The following is a 16,034-nucleotide window of genomic DNA, read 5'->3' on the forward strand; positions in this document are numbered from 1 at the left end:
TTCATTTACACTTTAATTTCATTCAGTTTGAAGGCAAGTTTAAATTCCTGTTCTGTTGTTTATGTTTATTGGGTTCCTCACAAACTTGCTCTATCGCGCTTCACTGCATGTTTTATCAACATTATCTGACTCTGTGTGTTTTAGAAAAGGCCGTAGCACTTTTCAAAAAAGACGCAGCTCGCGACAGTGCGGATGATGTCATTCCGACCGTCGGAGACCATTGACTGAGACCAAAAATTGGGTCGCAGTCGGAAGTATAAACCAGCCTTTACTGCCTTCACAAGGGTGTTTATTGATTATACAATGTCCAGAGCCTTAGGGCGAACACCTGTAAATAATAAATGATGGAAGTGATACAACAGCGTGTATCACTTTGTTTGTAATCCTCGGGTTTGACCCGAAACCATAAAACACAGTCCAGGTTCTTTCCTCACCCACACGTAACACAGAACGCAAACAGTGTTTATTTTAGTGCATGAAACTAGTGCTCGTGGTGAAAAGTACGTTGTGAAACAGGGAAGTGCTGGTGTCCGGGTTTGTTGCTGGCCTGCGGCTGCAGCTCCGGATAGTGTTTAGTTGTCTTATGAAACAAAAACAAACAAACAGTTTACTTCAGACAACGAATAAAAAAACAACACTCACGTTTCAATCCCAGGTTCTCCTTTTAGGTTGTACAAACCATTTACAAAGGAACAGATCGCTTACACTACAACCCCTATTTATACCCTCGCTCATGACCCCTAGGTTAAGGAGCGCATCCACTCCTCCAATCCTCGGATGCCACGCCGTTTACCGTCCAGGTCATTGAGTTTGGGTACCATAGCTCCACCCCCTTCCTAAATGACCGACTTCCACCTACTTCAAGAGCAGAAGAGAAATACAACATTGACCACTGCAAAACTAGGCAGGTCATTGAAAGGTGCATAGGTCACCTCAAAATGTGCTTTAGGGCACTACACAAATCTGGCGGTGCTCTACAATATTCCCCAGAAAAGTGTGTGAAGATAGTAATAGCTGCATGTGTTCTTTATAATATTGCCCAGCAGACTACTACACCATTTGAAGTGGCAGAGGATCATCCTGAAGATGATGACCAGCCTTCAGCAAGAGAGCCACAAAATAATGCAGGGCACCGAGTTTGTAATAGATTAATAGAGGAACGCTACACTTTTTAAACAGCCTCAAAATATGTTATATTTGTAAGTGGACACCCCACTCCCTCCCACAAACAGAAATTTTATTAACATACGTATTTTTTCACATTTGGAAAAACTTTAATTAAACCAAAATATGAGGAAAGAAAAAGTAGTCCACGGTTATTAGTTGTCTTCATCTTGAGAGAATACATGTGAAAAACAATTCCATAGATATGCAAATATTAGAAAAGGGAAACATTATATGTTACCTTGTGCAGTTCGGGGGGCGTGGAGCTGAGGGCCTCTAATTTCCTGTCAATTAGTACCTACTTTCTATTTAAGCCCTGATTACTTACACCTTCTCTGTCTAGCGTTTCGTTTAGTAGCAAAAGCTCAGACGCCGTCATTTCGTGCTTCACCGCTAATATCTAAACTTCGTTGCCTCACTCCTTTCACTGCAGTTCACTTCTCTGCACAGCGTTGCCAAGATATTATCAATCATTTTCCTACCTGCTCAGGTGATTCTTCTTTTCATTCAGCTTCTCTACTTGGCTACAGGAGCTCCAACGTTAGTCTTTCCTGCTCCATCCAGTCTCCAGCACAGCAACAGCGCCGTCCAAAGCGCAGCTGCATTACTCAACTTGTTCACGACTTTATCAGAAAGACTGGCCCTCCACTAAACTTTCAAGCTCCTTCGATGAGACATCAACATTCCTGTTGTCATTCCTGCCTTACCTTAGCTCTATTTAAATCGGCCATGAAGTTTTGTCTGCTGAATCTGTCTTTACTCCTCGCCTGCAATCAGACGCCCCTCCCCCGCTCCCACAGAGCCAGCACAATTTACCGTTCCATCAGAAGATCCTGCCCTGGATCTCCATCAGCTACGTTCAACGTTTTAAAAGACCTATCCAGCCCACAAACTCGATTTCAACCAGTGGCGGCTCGTGATTTTGACTGGTCACAACATGCTCCAGCGACACTGCTGTACTGCAACGTTTCCACCGGCACCTCACTGACCATGGTTACCACGGCAATGCCCGCATTGAGTGACTGCGGGGAGTGGTAAGTTGCCATGGTGACCAAGCAGCTTTATCAGGCACTGCATGCTCTGTGCCTCAGTACTGCAATCTTCTGGCTTCCTGTTGCTGTGCTTTCATAACTGGTGGGGGCGAGTTCAACTCGCCAAATTGTGACATCTAAATACTGCGTTAACTTATTCATATACATGACTAACTGCCCTAAAACATGTTTTGAATATTTATTATTTAAATCTAAAGGAATACACAAATGTTGTTCTACATAGAAAAGGATTTTAATCACAATAACCAAATATATTCTACCCTGCTTCACTCAAGCCAATGGTTTAATTCCAATCATAACCTCTAGATGGCAGTATAACACCACAAGTTCTATATATTTTAAGCTAGTTTGCTATCGCTGCAAAGCTTGCGCACTCCAACTTTTCTATCCATTCCTGCAGTTCATCGTCACTCCGAGGGATTCTCAGTCCCCTCCTGCCTCAACCTTTTGCCTACCTATATCAACTGACATTCTTCAATTTCAACTCCCCCCCCCCCCTTCGAGGACCTGGTCACGCACTTATCGGCTTTCTGAGATGCTCTAGCATCTACCGTCACATTAACTTCCAGCTTCCCTGCATCAGGCATCCATTCCTGCGACCTCTTTCTGTTCCCGGATTCGTGCTTCCTCATTTGGCTCCTCTTCTCCAAACCGACCAACTTCATCAGCCTCAAGCGGTTTTTCCTCTTCACTGAGCGGCAGGTATACACATAGTCACATCCTACTAAATCACTAACCATTTCTGTTTGTCTTGTTTGTCTTTCTGATCTTGTGTCTATGTTATGCGTTGGCATGTGCTTTCTTTGTTTGTCTAACGGTGTGGTTGATTTAGCGAGGAGCCAGGGGTCCATCCTTTGGGGGGCAAGTGAGTCTCATTTCCCCAACCTCAGGGCTAGGCATCCGCCTCCCTTACCTTCAGGGGGGTTCTCACCATGTGAGTCAGAGCGGACCCCCGGCCACACTCTGTCCTTTCGCAGCTCCTGCGCTTATCTTACCTCATCTCGAGGTTCTGTTCTATATTCTGCTTTTCTTTCGGGACTGGCCGCTTTCAGTGCTCGAGCCCCATACGAACCTCCATGCTTTGCCCTTATTTCCTATCCCAGGCAGCATGATGTCTCTGCCAATCAGGGGTTAACGAGTGCCCCTTTACAGAAGTATCAGATGCTGGGTTCTCTCTCTCTCTCTCTCTCTCTCTCTCTCTCTCTCTCTCTCTCTCTCTCTCTCTCTCTCTCTCTCTCTCTCTCTCTCTCTCTCTCTCTCTCTCTCTCTCTCTCTCTCTCTCCTTTCATGTCCTGGTCTACCGGGACTGACTTCTTCTCCCAAGGGGTGGCTCCTCAAGTCATAACCCTCGTATGTGTTTTCGGTTGCTGGGTCCTTTGCCCCTGGGATGTGTCGGCATCATTGCCCTCAGTCAGCGACCACTTTCTATTCTAATGTCCGGGCTCATCGGTCTGCTAGTCAGGGTTTCAGCTCACTCCTCTATCCTAAGTCCGGTCCTTTCTAGCTGGTACCCTGTCTTACTAACCACTCCTTTCTGCTTCTTCTGCCCTATCCTTACACCCCAGTTCACGCCCCGTGCAGTATAAAATAATTTAAACAAACATATTTATAAACTCACTTTCACCAGCTAGTTCAGGGGGCAGAGGCAGAGCTCCCACAGTTGCTGGCAGAGAAGGGTTTGATCTAAGGAGCATTAACTTTAGAGTTTGTGTAGCTAACACTTGTTTCTCAGCAGTGTTAGCGATTTCCTTTAAAACCTGCAATGACTCCTTTTGAATTTGTAGCTCCTCTTTCTTTAAATCCAGCCTCTGTTCTATAATTTCTATTTTTACTTTTCTAATTCAAGTCGTGCTTTTGTCTGTATTAATTATTTCGGCACTGCAGTTGCATGCATTTAATGCAAATTGACGTCTGGGGGTGGGGGAGTAGGGGGCATGGGGGGAGGGGGGAAGAATTAACAGACTGAGAGGTGCAAGGTTGTTGGGAATCCTCTTCTTCCCCTGTAAGAAAGGAACATTTTTTAGTAATAGATATACCAATGAATAAAATTATTTTGTGCTGCAATATATATTTATATACAGACACACACACACACACACTATACAGGAAAAAAAGACTTACAGACATCATCTCGTCCATCACAAGATTTGAAACAGAAACACCAAATACACTCATTGCATACTTTAATGAATGCATATTAATAATTTCATCTGGATCGTCGACAATGTCCTCCACTGTGCTGCTTTCTGCTGGGGCTTGTGATATTAACATGTCACATCCCCCCGAAACACCCTCCCTCAGTGATAGACGTCCCCATTAAGTTAAAGGGGAACTGTAATGCAAATGAATATATTACCATTTCAATAGAAAACATGTTAACTAACGCTTTTGACGCATTTTCAGCCACTCCTTGAGCAGTATATTGTATAAAAACCATTAAAACAAATTAACATTGAATGTATTGGAGCTATCTTTCATTGCGCTTTGTGTGACGTCCTGGCGTTGACTCGCTCTATAGTCACTCATAGTATTCTATTGAGCGTGTGTCCCGTTCCTATATTATGTAACCATTGTTTTGTTATGGCCGCCCCTTTGTTGGTTTAAAGGCTTACGCACATAAAAATACTTTGTTTCCTTTTTATAACTACTTTTGTTATTTTTGCACCCGAACGCTTTGCATTCTGACATAATTCGTCCTGCTGGCATTCACTTGTGTGGCTGGCTGTCAACGATTTGACGTAACAGCGATGCCAGAAATGTTCCAATATGGCGGCAGCCTGCATTTCCAGCTGAACCAGAAAGCTGACAAAACAAAATTGGTAAAAATGTTAACAATATTTAACCAAAATGCAGAACTATTAGCTCCATGAAGCTGACCCCCCTACAAACAGCACAAACGTTGAGTCATATGTCATTTGTTTGTGCCGGTTTGTGCCGTTGAAACTATGGTTTTTAAGATATTAACAAATATTTTTTTAGGGGAGTGATGTCACTCAGCCACCCTACAATAACAGAATTATACCAAACTTGTCTCATTTGTGCCGGTTTGTGCCGTTTGTGCTATTATGGTTTCTGAGGTATTAACAATTATTTTTTAGGGGAGCGGCACAAACGAATGATATATGACTCAACATTTGTGCTGTTTGTAGGAGGGCCAACTTCACTGAGCTAGAATAGCTTCCTAATTTAGAAAGAAAGGCTAAAATATATTTGTCAGTTGTTACCAATTCTGTGGATGCTGAAAGAAGTGTTTCTTCATATGGACACATTTTCACAGAACAACTTTAATCCATGAAAGACTGGTGTAGTGTGTGTCGTACAGCGTCAGAATATGGTACACATACCAAAACTTGACCCGTGTAATGTCCAAAAGCAGTACATTGTCACATTGAAAGTGGTAAACTGTCATATTTTGGTACAGGTGCAATCAATTACGATCTGATGGGTGTTTTCATACTGTCAAACAGAGGTACATTTACCATTATTTTTTTTTGCAAACTTAAACTGGAAACAGACAATCAATTTCTCTAAAAAGAAAAAACAATTCACAACGAACACGACAAAATGAGAAATCCACCACAAAGTTGCACATGAAAAAGAATGTACAAGACCCAATGGATTGCAAATATTTGCGTACTATTTTCTTCATGGTGGAAAAATATGATAAATTAAATTAATGATGTAAAAGACTGGAAAATATGATACATTTAAAAAGATGTAAAAGACCAAAAACAGCATAACGTTCCCATAGCCGTAGGAAGATTTTTGAAAATCAAAATTAACCAAAAAAGTTGCGTCTCCTCTCATTTACACTGGCAAACATACTGGCAATATCTGTCAGGCACGTATATGAAACAGCATACAGTGGTTCAGGCGCTGTTGAGTCATGGAGGTCCTCAAGTAGGTCTTGATGCGTCTTAGAGTGCGTTTAATACCAAAGCCAAACAAGGTTTGTTGCTCACCACCTCCGCCTCGTTGCTACTGGGCCATATTTCAGTTATCTGTAACAACATATCATGTATGAAATTATATAATTACCCACAGTTTATAAAATGTAATGTTTCAGGCATTTAATATTGAAATTAGTACAAAAAATGGAATGAAAAATAAGAAAAATATGCTTACGGGTGCATAATAATTTTGATGGTTGAAAAACCTTGGAAGTCGCCATGGATAAGGCAACCATCTTCAAGACGACTTCCTTGCAAGTGAAAAAAGGTGTGTTGTGATTTCTGGTCTCATTACACCGCTCTCTTTGGTTGTTCTTAAGTTGTGCATCAACAAATTACTGTTATTTCCCTGGGACTAGCGAAATATTTAAAAAATAAATAATTGTGAAGGCAATTTCTGTGGCACCCAATGGATTTCGTTTCCTGTGATTATTGGGGGGGGGGGGCAAAAGATAATCTGGCCCCCCAAAATAAAATATTGGTGGGGCCTGGCCCCCCTTTGCCCCTGCGGTTCCTACACCTATGGTACCAGATTTGAATGGATGTTTCCTTTCTTTCTTAGCGGAAGTTGTTTAGGCATTGTTTAGCCATGTGCTAGCAAGCGTACCACTTTGTACCACGTACCTGAAAATCACACACCGGGTTAACCAGCTGACGATGCTTAAGTTTAATAGCAAAATATAATGGACAAGAACTGAGAATGGATTCTTTTGTCTTTCTTGCAAACATAAGTAACACTTATGGGCTTCTTATGAACAACTTTTTTTATTATTTTTTTACATTATATTAGAACAGAACAAAACCAATAAAAATAAAACAATTAAAAAAATAAAATAAACACAGCTTGCATATCTCACAGAATCTATCAAATGCCCAGATTCCAATATATGGTATAATATCTGTTCAGGGATCAGTGCCAGAAACTGGAAATCCATTAAAAAAAACAATGTCTTCTGTTGACAAAATATATATTTGTGCCCAGTGAGATCCAGTATCAATAATTGTTTTTTTACAAAATTATTTGGGTAAAGTGTACTGGTAAATTAAAAACTTTAAATAATGTATATCAGTATACACTTATGAGTCCTCTGAAATAAATATTGAAAAAAAACTTCCTTCTAAAATCCTGTTATAAGTATTCACAGGAATGTACAGTGCCTATAGTAAGTATTCACCCCCTTGGACGTTTTCAGTTTGTTGTGTTACAACCTGAAACCTTGATGCATTTAAATGGGATTTTTTTCCCTTTGATTTACACAACCTACTCAACACTTTCAATGTGTGAAAAAATGGGGGGGGGGGGGGGGTGAAAAAACAAAACAATTAAAAATATAAAACCTCTAAAGTCTTCATTAGATAAGTATTCACCCCCTTTGCTAGACACTCCTAAATAAGCTCAGGTGCAACCAATTGCCTTCAGAATTCACACAATAAGTTAAATGGAGTCCATCTGTGTGCAATAAAAGTGGTTCACATGATTTCAGATTAAATACACCTGTCTCTGTAAGGTCTCACAGTTGGGTAGTGCATTAAAAGCAAAGATACTACCATAAAGACCAAGCAGCTTTCAAAACAGCTCCGGGATAAAGTTGTGGAAAGGCACAGATCAGGGGAGGGGTATAAAAAGATTTTAAAGGCATTGAATATCCCTTGAAGCACAGTCAAGTCAATCATTAAGAAGTGGATGGTATACTGCACCACCCAGAATCTGCTTAGAGCAGGCCGTCCTCCCAAACTGAGCAGCCGGGTAAGAAGGGCATTGGTCAGAGAAGCCAGAAAGAGGCCAATGACAGCTCTGCAGCGTTCCATGGCTGAGATGGAATTAACTGTAAATGTGTCAACAATAGCTCAGGTACTCCACAAATATGGTCTGTATGGAAGAGTGGCAAGAAGTGGGGTGAATACTTACTATAAGCACTGTAAGGGCCTGTGCCATCTACAGTATTCTGTTTATTAATCTGCTAATACGTACTTTGGGATGACCAATTCAAAGGTTAAAGTAACGTAATGAGATGATTGTTTAATGATTGCTCATTACGTGGCTTACTGTGGAGGCTATATCGACATCTTGTGGCGGTAGGACTAAATTACAGGTTAAAAGACCTATTTATGAGCCATGATGTGAGATTAAACATTTAAGAAGTGTCTACAGTATATTTAAGATTTCCATTACACGAGAGTAGATGTTAAAACTTCATGCTGATTTGAACTCGGCTCTCGCCAAGATAAGCACCAACTAAGACGTAGCTTTACAGTAAACTAATGTGATCCATATGCGTCTCCATCCATTTACGTTTCCTTCCATATGATGATGTAGATATCCTTCTGTCTGGTGTTAATGGCTGAAGTGTAATGCTGGCTCCAGGGATCAGCTTATTTTGCCTCCCTGGCGCATCAGCACACACAACGGCTGCGATGCTGGCTCCGGGGATCAACCAAAGTGCGGCCTCCCCAGCGCATCAGCATGACAACCGTCTGGATTGAGCTAAGTAGGGTACATCTCTGGGGTTTTCAAGTGGGCACCTTCCATCCTCAGTGTTTCGTCGACTAGCCCACGACACCTCAAGAGGGCTCGACGGTGATTCTGGCGTCCCAGCATCACCCCCCTCCGTCCCCCACTCAACTCAGCCCAGCTTACTTACCTGTCCCCAGCCAGAATCTTTCCGTCTCAACCACAGCCAGTTGCTGCTCCTCTCTGCTGCTTCAGATAAGTTCTTCACTGTGCGACGCAACTCTTGGCCACTGAATCCGACGTCTCTGAGAAACCGGGTTGTAGAGTGTGCCACAAATCCTCGACAACCCACTTCCACTGGGTAAACCCGAACTCTCCATCCTCGCTGTTCCGCTTCAGTGGCTAGTTGAGCATACCGCAGTTTCTTCCTCTCATACGCCTCATCTACAGCGTCCTCCCATGGCACTGTTAACTCTACCAGGTGAACAAGGCGTGCTGATCCAGACCACAAGACAATATCTGGTCGAAGGTTAGTGGTGGCAATCTCAGGTGGAAAAATAAGCCGTTGACCAACATCTGCCAGCATATTCCAGTCTCTAGCAGCTTCCAGTTGTCCTGGGCGAGGATTGGTTTTAACACCTTTTCTTGGTGGTTGCTCTCCTGGGCGGAGGAATGTTGTCTTTTGTGTGTAATGTTTTGATGGAACAGGTGGCAACTTATTGGTCATGTTACGCTTGTCTTCCAATGCTAAGGCCAAACATCGCAGCACCTGGTCATGGCGCCAAGTAAACTGTCCTTGGCTAAGAGCCACCTTACATCCTGTCAAAATGTGCCTTAATGTTGCAGGTGATGAACACAAAGGACATGAGGGATCCTCTCCTACCCAGAGGTTTAGGTTCTGTGGTGATGGGAGAACATCATATGTTGACCTGATGAGGAAACTGATCCTGCTCTGTTCCATTGACCATAGGTCTTGCCAGCCAATCTTGCGTTGTTCCACACTCTCCCATCTCATCCATTCTCCCTGTTTGGCCTGGGAAATGGCCTTTATACACCTCATCCTCTCCTCCTGCTTTTGCACCTCGTTGACTACCAGCTTCCTTCTTTGAGCTGGGGCCGCCTTGTGCCATGTAGGAGGAGTTGAACTGAAACCAAGACCCCCTCTTCCATGCTGAACTTGCCCCATGATATCACCAATTCGAAGGGCAGCCTTTGCATCTTCCACAGCTTTCTTTGCCGCCCACTTTCTTCCAGTTTTCAACACAGGTGCTGCCTCCCTTACGCATTTATCGCGTGACTCTACTAATGTCATTTCCAGTCTGACCTTGGCGCACTTAAACTCCTCGGTTAGAGCAGAGACTGGTAGCTGCAGTATTCCTTTACCATAAAGTCCCACTCTGCTGAGGCAGCGTGGAACTCCCAACCATTTCCTGATGTATGAACTGATTAAAGCTTCCAGCTTCTCTACTGTCGTCAAAGAAACCTCGTACACAGTCAGTGGCCACAGCAACCTCGGCAGTAGACCAAACTGAAAGCACCAGAGTTTTAGTTTACCTGGTAGAGCGCAGCTGTCTATGCTCTTCAACCCTTCCACTGCTTGTTGTCTAACTTCTCCCACACGAACTGTGTCCTTTAGATCCCCGTCGTACCATCTCCCAAGACTCTTCACTGGCTTCTCAGACACTGTTGGTATTGCCTCACCATTAATGAAGAATGTTTTATCTACTACTTTGCCTTTAATTACAGAGATGCTCCTTGATTTAGTGGGCTTGAATTGCATTCGTGCCCATTCAATGTTATTGGTTAATTTGCCCAATAATCGATTAGTGCAGGCTACTGTTGTAGTCATGGTTGTCATGTCATCCATGTATGCTCGAATTGGTGGTAGTCGCATTCCAGAAGCCAAGCGCTCTCCTCCTACTACCCATTTTGATGCCCTAATGATTACTTCCATTGCCATGGTAAAAGCCAGTGGAGAAATGGTGCATCCTGCCATTATTCCAACCTCTAGGCATTGCCATGTAGTGCTGAATTCTGAAGTTGAAAAACTGAATTGCAAATCTCCAAAATAGGCTTTCACTAAATTTGTTATTGTCATCGGTACACTGAAAAAATCAAATGCTGCCCAAAGTAGTTCATGTGGCACTGAACCATATGCATTAGCCAAATCCAGGAATGTCACATGGAGCTCCTTCCTCTCCTTTTTAGCTGATTGAATTTGTTGCCAGATCACATTGATGTGTTCTAAGCAACCTGGGAAACCTGGAATGCCCGCTTTTTGTATTGAAGTGTCAATGAAGCAGTTCTTTAATAGGTAAGCTGACAATCTCTGAGCAATAATGCTGAAGAAAATCTTGCCTTCTACGTTTAATAGGGAAATGGGACGAAACTGACTGATGCTTGTAGAATCTTTTTCTTTAGGTATAAAGACTCCACCTGCTCGGCGCCATGCTCTTGGTACAACCTGTTTTTCCCATGCCACTTTCATCAATTTCCACAGAATTCGTAGAACTCCTGAAGCACTCTTGTACACTCTGTACGGAACTCCATTAGGCCCTGGAGATGATGAAGCCCTTGCTTTTTTCACAGCTTGCTCTATTTCTTTCCACTTAGGTGCACAGTCCTCCATTTGGTATTCTGGTGGATTGATAGGTGGGATGTCTGACGGAATTGACATAGGCTCCTGCCTTTTTGAATCTGTATGTGTTTCCTCCAAATATCTCTCCAGCTCAACCTTAGATGCTTTTAGTGTGCCATTCTTCTCACTGGTGAATAACTTCTTTACAAATTTGAATGGGTCTTTATAAAAGTTAGCTCTCGCACGCTCCTTCTTTTTGTAACGTTTCCGTAGGCGCTCAGCTCTGCGCAATGTTGCAAGCTTATCTTTTATGACCCTTTGTAAGAGATTGAGTCCCTCCTTCTGACTTTGTTCTGCTCTTCTCCATTGGTTCCTCAGCTGTCTCCTTTCTCTAACTAAGCGTTCAATCTCCTGCTGCCGTCTAGACTTTCCAGGAATAGTTTGTACTTTTTCCTTCCTTTTTTCAACTCCAAACCTCTCACTTCCATATGCGTAGATGATGTCCCCAAATTTATCCAGCTTCTTTTCAACTGTTCCACTTAATCTTTCCAATGCAACGCAGAGATCTGTGTTTACTGTGTCCCATGCAGTTTTCTCACAAGCTCTTGGCCATTTAACTCCAGGCTTGTGCCCGTTGAGGTTCTTTTCTCTCTTATGCTGGTTTGTCTGACCGGGTTCACAAGGATCATTAGGTTCATCACTAACTGTGTCCATGCAAGTCCTCCTCACATCTATGACAGGGGTGCTGATATCCTGCGAACTGTGGTTTGCTTCCTGTCGCTGGATTTCATTCGACTGACTTGACTGACTTCGTAAGAAGTACTGATCAATGCGAGGCCCTTGTCCCTTCTCCCTCAAGCATTTCATTCTCCCTTGATGAATATTCAAACCCCTGACCGTTGTCGCCTTGCTCCAGCCGCAGACACAAACCTGGAGTTCTATGTCTTTGTTAACTGCAGATCTTGAACTAGTCTTTTGTGAAGTACTCTCCATACTCATATCCGTTTCCGTTCCTAAGTCGTTAACCGTGTTGTCCAACGTTGAGTCATCTTCCGCCCCCGCTCTCGCAGACTCTAGGGGTATTTTTCTCTTTAATTTCTTAGAAGCCTTGGGCGGGTGTCTCCAGCATCCTGTAAACACAGAGCTGGATACTGCCGACAAGGGTAGCTAACCCTTACCAGCCCCAATGGGGTCTCTTTCCTCCTGTCAGCTGTCTCTCCAGGCTGTCACAAGGTCTTTCCCTTGTTGCCAGCTGCACTATTCACAGCAGTCACTGGACGTATCCAGATCTTCATGATTTCCATTACACGAGAGTAGATGTTAAAACTTCATGCTGATTTGAACTCGGCTCTCGCCAAGATAAGCACCAACTAAGACGTAGCTTTACAGTAAACTAATGTGATCCATATGCGTCTCCATCCATTTACGTTTCCTTCCATATGATGCTGTTTAAGGACAACGTGAGACACAGTAAAAGTAACGTAATGCCTTTCTTATAAACTTTTCAGGGTGTTCTGTAACACTTTAATGCACCAAATGGTGAAAGGTAATGAATGCACTTATGCAATAACTCTTATCCTGCTGTATATTTATACAATTTCAAGGTAGACTTTTGATCCACCAATCAGGAAGCTCTATTTCTGGGCACTTCCCTTACCTTAATGTCCTCATATCAAGGTTCTATTGTTATTTTTTAATAGAACTGACATTAAATGTAAAATCTTTATTTATTTGTCATATATTGGTTAACATACACAGACCAGTCCAGTTGATTCTAGTAAGCATTTTTGAAGAAAAGTTGGTAAATACGTTATTTTACATAATTTGTCTAATCCCATGTTTTTTAACTGTACAAACTCAATAGAGAAACTATTAACATAAATGGGTAATTTTAAGTAAAAATGTCACCGGGATTGAGTGCAGTCCAAAGTATAATAGTGTCGTGCTACATACAAAAAAACCCCACATCTTTATATAGCTCTCCAGGATTGCAACATTGTTTTATTAAATGTGGTTTCTGTATTTATCTTCACTTACTACACTGTTGCATGCCCCTGTGCACTGCAGTTTTGATTTCTGACATTCACAGCTGTGGGACATGCATCCCTTTCTCATGACAACTCTCAGGAATTGGGGCTTTAGCTTCGGCATTAGTTGGTCATTGTGATTTGTCCAGTCCATAGCTCTTGGAATTAAAGTGTAAACTCACACGCTGGAGACCACCTAAAAGCAACGATCCTCCCTCACAACCCGAAAGCTTACCATTTCTCAGGGCTACAGTACTTTTTAACAATGGGCGGACTCGTTGTGCCCTCTATTGACACAATTATAGAGTTCTGGTAAATTAATTAAATTAAAATCAGATAATATCAGTAGTGATAATTATATGAATTATGTATATACAGTATTTACATTGTGTATTTTGCATTGTGTGATTTGTATTATAGCCTAATAATGAACCCAGACCAGGTTTCTTTCTCTTTCTCAATGAGCCAGCTCTTTTATTTCGCTCCTCCTGCTATTTAACAACAAAAACATAAATAACACACAGGTATGCGGTGATCTCTGTACATTACTGCTGTGCTTCACGTCTCTGCGCTGTCTGATGCGAATGGGAGAGATCACCGCAATTTTATAGGGCTACACTCTCCCCTGCCTACTGAAAGGACGGCCTCGTCCTTTTACCCTCCCGTGAGGAACGGATTTTCCCTTGATCCTATGCTCCAGGTTTAAACGTTGAGGGGCTGTTTGCCGCCGACCTGTGCACTGCGGGCCGGATACACGGCCTCGATCCTCTCCGGAAAGCCTTTCGTGCTGCCTCCTGGGCTGGTCCCCTGGGCTCCCTCCAGGCTGGTCTGCAGGGCTCCCTCTGGGCTGGTCGTGGGCTGCTGGGCTCCCTCCAGGCTGGTATGCTGGGCTTGACATATACTGGTCTGGGTGATACGTGTCTGTGTCACTGTAATATGAGTCAACATGTGGTGCATTGGGGTGTGTGTTAGACCAGTGTTGGTCTGACCCACCCCGACTATGGCGTCCTTTGTGTTCCACCCCAATATCCCTATATAACCTCTGCCCCTGCCCTGACTGCCTATTCATAGCCTCTCTATTGCCACTTTGTCACCAACCTGCCGCCTCAGTCTCTTCAGATTCTGTTTCCTATTGCTCCTCCTCATCTGAAGTAAAGTCCCCTGTATCGTCTTCTCCCTCAGCCTGAAGGTTACTGCCGGATGACTGACCAGGGTCTCCAATAGGGAGAAACGTACACGGAGTGAGCATGTTTCTATGTACAACCCGTTCCCCCTCCCCTCCTTCTAAACGCACCACATACACTGGGAGGTCAGCTTGTTTCCTAACAACTATGTGGAGTGTTTCCTCCCATCTGTCTCGATATTTCTGTCTCCCTCTCTGGCTCTTGTTTGCTACCAGCACCCTGTCCCCTGCGTGTAGAGAAACCCCACTGGCCTTCCGATTGTAGTTTTGTTTCTGCTGCCACTTTGCCTGGTGGGATGCTTCTGATGCTTGGTGGTATGACTGCACAAGGCATTCTCGAAGGTTGACCACATACTCATCATAATCTGTCTCTCTTTCCTCTAGCACTGGAGCACCAAGAGCCAGATCGATCTTCAGCCTGAGATGTCTACCAAACATCAAAAAGAATGGTGAAAATCCTGTGTAGTCATGTCACAAAGACGGCCAGAGTGGGTTGCGTCAGACCAGAAAGGAATTCAAACACAGACGGTGGTGATGATGAGCTGAGTGCAATGGCTGCACTCAGTGTTTATTAACAAATAAAAGGTTTGAACAATGGAATACAAAACAGGACACGGCACTATAGCCAAAATAAAGAGACAGACAAAACGGACTAACACTAAACAAACGGTGCACGGAGACAAACAAACACGGTGAGAACAAACACTTATCTTTACGATCTTTCACTACTACTTATTCCTCTCTCTCTCACCCGTTCTCCTCTTCCGAACACCCAACCCCGACTGAGTGAAAATGTGCCTATTTATACTGTTGTGCTGGGATTCAATTACTAATTAATTATTCACTTGAATCCCAGCACGTGAATTAATTCCGTGCAACCCCGTGCCACACATTATACACATTTTATCTGCACGTGAAGTGATGTGCCATCCTCGTGCCTAAATATAAATCTACACTTTTAAACACACGTGAAACACAGACCCGTTTATATCCCGTGTACCAATCTATACACCAACATTAACACACGCAACATACAACACATAACACACAAAATACACACAGGGGCGGGCACTTTGCCACATATACCCCCCCCTGTGCAAAGCACACATGGCCTCAACGGCCACCTCCCCCCTTAAATACCCAGCAGTCCAGGCCAAAGTCTCGGGCTGGGAAGGGAGGCTTCAGTGGGCCCATGGCTGGAAATGCTGTCAGCTCCCCTGCCGGTAGTGGCACGGCTGACAGCATGCTGGTCCCGTCCTGCAGCGAAAAAGCTGCGGGGGCAGGTGGTCCCCCGACCTCCCCCTTCTTCGTAGCCGGCAGCTCCCTCCTGTGGGGCTCCGGCCACAAGAACTCCTGCAGCGAAACTGCTGCTGGGGAAAGTGGTCTCCAGACCTCGTCCCCCTTCTTCGTGGCCGGCAGCTCCCCTTTCTGGGACTCCGGCCACCGTACTCCCTGTGGAGGTACGGGCAGCAGAGGCAGCTCCTGCTCCTCTGCTCCGGGCGGTGGCGGAAGCAGAGGCAGCTCCAGCTCCTCTGCTCCTGGCGGTGGTGGAGGCAGAGGCAGCTCCAGCTCCTCTGCTCCTGGCGGTGGTGGAGGCAGAGGCAGCTCCAGCTCCTCTGCTCCTGGCG

This window comes from Acipenser ruthenus, chromosome 5 (genome assembly GCF_902713425.1).
Source record: "Acipenser ruthenus chromosome 5, fAciRut3.2 maternal haplotype, whole genome shotgun sequence".
NCBI classification, from domain to species: Eukaryota; Metazoa; Chordata; class Actinopteri; order Acipenseriformes; family Acipenseridae; genus Acipenser; species Acipenser ruthenus.